This window comes from Oncorhynchus kisutch, linkage group LG14 (assembly GCF_002021735.2).
Source record: "Oncorhynchus kisutch isolate 150728-3 linkage group LG14, Okis_V2, whole genome shotgun sequence".
Lineage (NCBI taxonomy): Eukaryota > Metazoa > Chordata > Actinopteri > Salmoniformes > Salmonidae > Oncorhynchus > Oncorhynchus kisutch.
The window spans coordinates 63075809-63081808 of NC_034187.2; positions in this window are offsets into that span (position 1 = coordinate 63075809).

Here is a 6000-nt window from a genome sequence, read left to right on the forward strand (position 1 = left end):
CAAATATACTAATAATATGCATATCTTATCTGCTGGGGATGAGTAGCAGGCAGTTGAATGAGTGATAGATGTGCAGATGGTGATGTGCAAGTAGAGATACTGGGGTGCAAAAGAGCAATAAATAAATAAATAACAATATGGGAATGAGGTAGTTGGGTGTGCTAAACTGTTATGAATGGTCTGAGTTAGGCTCCAGGTTTAAACTGCTATGTATGGTCTGAACCATGCTCCAGGTTTAAACTGCTATGTATGGTCTGAGCCAGGCTCCAGGTTTAAACTGCTATGTATGGTCTGAGCCAGGCTCCAGGTTTAAACTGCTATGTATGGTCTGAGTTAGGCTCCAGGTTTAAACTGCTATGTATGGTCTGAACCATGCTCCAGGTTTAAACTGCTATGTATGGTCTGAGCCAGGCTCCAGGTTTAAACTGCTATGTATGGTCTGAGTTAGGCTCCAGGTTTAAACTGCTATGTATGGTCTGAACCATGCTCCAGGTTTAAACTGCTATGTATGGTCTGAGCCAGGCTTCAGGTTTAAACTGCTATGTATGGTCTGAGCCAGGCTCCAGGTTTAAACTGCTATGTATGGTCTGAGCCAGGCTCCAGGTTTAAACTGTTATGTATGGTCTGAACCATGCTCCAGGTTTAAACTGTTATGTATGGTCTGAGCTAGGCTCCAGGTTTAAACTGTTATGTATGGTCTGAGCTAGGCTCCAGGTTTAAACTGCTATGTATGGTCTGAGCCAGGCTCCAGGTTTAAACTGCTATGTATGGTCTGAGCCAGGCTCCAGGTTTAAACTGCTATGTATGGTCTAAGCCAGGCTCCAGGTTTAAACTGTTATGTATGGTCTGAACCATGCTCCAGGTTTAAACTGTTATGTATGGTCTGAGCTAGGCTCCAGGTTTAAACTGTTATGTATGGTCTGAGCTAGGCTCCAGGTTTAAACTGCTATGTATGGTCTGAGCTAGGCTCCAGGTTTAAACTGCTATGTATGGTCTGAGCTAGGCTCCAGGTTTAAACTGTTATGTATGGTCTGAGATAGGCTCCAGGTTTAAACTGCTATGTATGGTCTGAGCTAGGCTCCAGGTTTAAACTGTTATGTATGGTCTGAGATAGGCTCCAGGTTTAAACTGCTATGTATGGTCTAAGTTAGGCTCCAGGTTTAAACTGCTATGTATGGTCTGAGCCAGGCTCCAGGTTTAAACTGCTATGTATGGTCTGAGCCAAGCTCCAGGTTTAAACTGCTATGTATGGTCTGAGCCAGGCTCCAGGTTTAAACTGCTATGTATGATCTGCGTTTCCTAATCATTCAAATAGACTACATGTCCCAAATTATTGTACAACTCAGCTGTCCTGAGTCAAATATCTCAAATTCTTCAAACCATCCCATCCTGTTATGTGTCTCAAGTCACCGTACGATACTCTCATCACCCCAGTGGAATCATCAGCATGGCTGACTTATCTTCAAATGAGCAGCTTCAGGAGCCAATGGAAGAGGGAACTCCATAGTTCTGTTCAGGACTATATGACGAATAAGGGCACTCACAAGTAAATACATTCATGATTTCTTATTCGAAACGGGTGGCGGTTCGTGTACAAAGTATATGATTCATGTGAGAATAGTTATAGACTAGGGGAGGGGTGTTCCTATCTGGGTTGTTTCTTTCCATGTTGGCCTGGTATGGTTCCCAATCAGAGGCAGCTGTTTATCGTTGTCTCTGAATGGGGATCATATTTAGGTAGCCATTTCCCCACTGTGTTTTGTGGGATCTTGTTTCTGTGTAGTTGCCTGTGAGCACTGCTTGAGCTATCAATAAAAGATGTCGAACCGATTCCACGCTGCGCTTTGGTCTGAATGTATTTACGACGATCGTGACAGTGTGTGTATTCTGTGTTATTATTTAGTTAGCAGGTAAATAAATCATTTGTTGTGTATGACATAAGACCAGGGATACTGTAAGAAAATAAAGGTTAGAGAAACTGCATTCTGTCCAAAGATGGGGCCTCTAAAGTGTTGTGTCACAACAGTACTTTAGGCCCCACTCTCACCTATGGCCAGCTGGTCCAGTCTAGTCAACCAAGTCCTGCTATTCATATTTACGCCTGCGTTACGTACCTTAACACACTGTATACTAATGTTGGCATAGAAACTACTGGATAAGATAGCAGGAGTAAAAATATGGCCAGTTGCCAAGGTGCTGACCTGGCCAATACACACACAAATATACAGTATGGCCATAAGTAAGTGTATGTCTGTTTACATTAGAAACTATTATAGCACGGAGGTACTATAATGTGAGGGTGGGTGAACAGTCAACCGCCCCCTGAAAACCTCATGACAGCAATAAAATATACGCATGAAACAGGAATCCTAAAATGCCATATCGTTAAATAATGAAATATGTCTACACTCATTACAGGAGCTGATGTGGTCCAGAGACACTGAGTGTGAGATCCCACATGGAGAGTAAGACAGTGGGCCTGTTGTTACTCTTCTGAAGAATACTGTCAGACTTCTTGGAAGAGTACAGAGCTCAGGTGTTTAAATCTTGTACATTCAGTCACCATCATCGTTGGGCTGTAGTACAGAACATTGAGCATCAAGGAGACAACACCATCTGTCTGCTCAACCTCCTCACAGCATTACAGCTAAACGTTGTGTAACATTGCATCCATCTGAACAGACCCCAAACAGCAGCCAGAGCTCAGGCGTATTGGGATGTTTACATACTGTACTGCACTGTATATTCAGTATCCAGGGAGACCACCTGTCTCTCCAACCTTCCATCCTCACAGAGAGAAAGCAGAGCACAGGTGCAACAGAATGTTTATATTCAGTCATCATCATCATCATGGTTCAGCTGCAGAACAGAATAGAACATTCAGTATCAAAGGGACAGAAACGACACCTGTCTCTTCTCTCCTCCTCACAGCAATACTCAGGTCAAACACACGCCGCAGAGCAGTTGCCAAGGTGCTGAACTGGCCAAGCTGTTGTGACAGAGCTCAATGGACATAGTGTACTATACAAGCCTCTGGTAGTGTAATCCAGTTTGTCTGCCCCTGAGACTTTTTCGGCAGTATTACACCTGTTGGGTTAAGGCCATTCCTTTCCATTCAGCCCTGAGTCAAGTCTGATTTCTACTCTATATACACCTGGCTTTCAGATAGCACACACACACACACACACACACACACACACACACACACACACACACACACACACACACACACACACACACACACAGTCAACAGATGATCTGTCTAACTGATCACTACATTTTTTATTTGTTTAATATTTTATCCCCTTTTTCTTCCCAATTTCGATCTTGTCTCATCACTGCAAATCCCCAACGGGCTCGGGAGAGGCGAAGGTCGAGTCATGCGTCCTCCGAAACATGACCCACCAAACCGTGCTTCTTAACACCCGCCCGCTTAACCCAGAAGAAAGCTGCACCAATGTGTCAGAGGAAACACAGTTTAACTGACGACCTTGGCTAATCAGAGCGCGATGAGCCAAGTAAAGCCCCCCCGGCCAAACCCTCCTCTAATCCGGACGGCGCTGGGCCAATTGTGCGCCGCCCACTGCGATGCAGTGCCTTAGACCGCTGCACCACTCAGGAGGCCCCACTCAGAAGGAGGTTTTATCTGTTGTTGTCGAGCCTGCCATTCTGCTGTCTCAGATGGACTTCCTCCAACATGTCTGTTATGATAATTATCAGTATCAACAGGACAGACGAATAGTATCAGCATCAGTGAAGAAAGTTAGAATTTGACACATGAAGGTTGATGATCCAAAAAGTAGCATACTAAAACCTGTACACCAACAGTAGCAGTGCATGGGTAAAATCACTGGGGAAGCCAAGCCAGAAGAAAATGCCATATTACAACCTATGTGTTGTGATAATTGGTTGTTTGCTCTATAACCTGTTAGTTTATCTGCCTTGACACCGTGATATATAAGCCTAAGGCCGACGCAATAAGAAGACAGTGGCAGAATAGTGGCAAACAACACAATGATATTCAACCACACCTTTGTTTCATTACAAAACCGGAGTGCAACATCTATTGCATGTAACAAACAGTTTCATGACCTACAGTATGGTCAAGCAAGGTAATGTTTTTGAGTATTCTTTGTTTTCTTTATTGTTTTGGTTAGGTCAGGGTGTGACATGGGTGATGTATGTGTTTTTTGTACTGTCTAGGGGTTTTGTGGGTTTTTGGGGTTGTTTACTATCTAGGTGTTTATATATGTCTATGGTTGCCTAGATTGGTTCTCAATTAGAGGCAGGTGTGTATCGTTGTCTCTGATTGGGAACCATATTTAGGCAGCCATCTTCTTTGGGTATTTCGTGGGTTATTATCTATGTCTATGTCTAGTTGCCTGTGTCTGCACTAGTTTTATATAGCTTCATGTTCAGTTTGTTGTTTTTGTATAGTTTGTTAAGTGTTCTTCGTCTTCATTAAAAAGTATGTATTCTAATCACGCTGCGCTTTGGTCTCCTCCATACAACGAACGTGACAGAATAACCCACCAACAAGGACCAAGCAGCATGGTAACGGACAGCAGCAGCAATCGCAGGACTTCTGGACTTGGGAGGAGATTCTGGATGGCAAAGGAGAGGGGAATATCGCAGTCCAAAAGCAGAGCTGGAGGCAGCGAAAGCAGAGGCGCCGGTTTGAGGAGGCAGCACGGCAGCACGGCTGGAAGCCCGAGTGGCAGCCCCAAAAATGTATTGGGGAGGGCACACGGGGAGTGTGGCGAAGTCAGGTAGGAGACCTGCGCCAGCTCCCCGTGCTTACCGTGGATAGAGAGGGCGTTGTACCGGGCAGGCACCGTGTTATGTGGTGGAGCGCACGGTGTCCCCGGTGCGTGTGCATAGCCCGGTGCGGTACATTCCAGCTCCTCGTATCGGCCGGGCTAGAGTGGGCATCGAGCCAGGTGCCATGAAGCCGGCTCTACGCATCTGATCTCCAGTGCGTCTCCTCGGGCCGGGCATACATGGCACCAGCCTTACGCATGGTGTCCCCAGTTAGCAAGCACAGCCCAGTGCGGGCTATTCCACCTCGCCGCACTGGCCTGGCTACGGGGAGTATTCAACCAGGTAAGGTTGGGCAGGCTCGGTGCTCCAGATCTCCAGTGCGCCTTCTCGGTCCGTTCTATCCGGTGCCATCTCCACGCACCAGCCCTCCAGTGGCAGCCCCCCGCACCAGGCTTCCTGTACGTCTCTAGAGCCCAGTGCTCCCTATTCCTCCTCCCCGAACTCGCCCTGAGGTGCGTGTCCTCGGCCCAGTACCACCAGTGCCGGCACCATGCACCAGGCCTACAGTGCGCCTCGTCTGTCCTGAGCTGCTAGAGTCTCCCGTCTGTCCTGAGCCGCTAGAGTCTCTCGTCTGTCCTGAGCCGCTAGAGTCTCCCGTCTGTTCTGAGCTGCTAGAGTCTCCCGTCTGTCCTGAGCCGCTATATTCTCCCGTCAGTCCTGAGCCGCTAGAGTCTCCCGTCTGTCCTGAGCCGCTAGAGCCGCCAGTCTGTCCTGAGCCGCCTGAGCAGCCAGTCTGTCCTGAGCCGCCAGAGCCGCCAGTCTGTCCTGAGCCACCAGAGCCGCCAGTCTGTCCTGAGCCGCCTGAGCCGCCAGTGTGTCCTGAGCCGCCAGTCTGTCCTGAGCCGTCAGGGCCGCCAGTCTGTCCTGAGCCGTCAGCCAACCAAGAGCCGCCAGAGCCGTCAGCCAGTCCGGAGCTGCCCCTCAGCCCGGAGCTGCCCCTCAGTCCGGGGCCCGGTGCAAGGGTCCCCACACCTGAGGCGCCACCTAAGTGGGCCAAGACTGAGATAGAGCGGGGTCCACGTCCTGCACCCGAGCCGCTGCCGTGAAAAAGGCCCACCCGGACCCTCCCCTTTAGATCAGTTTTTCCGGCCGGAGTCCGCACCTTCGTGGGGGGGTACTGTCACGCCCTGACCTGAGTATTCTTTGTTTTCTTTATTGTTTTGGTTAGGTCAGGGTGTG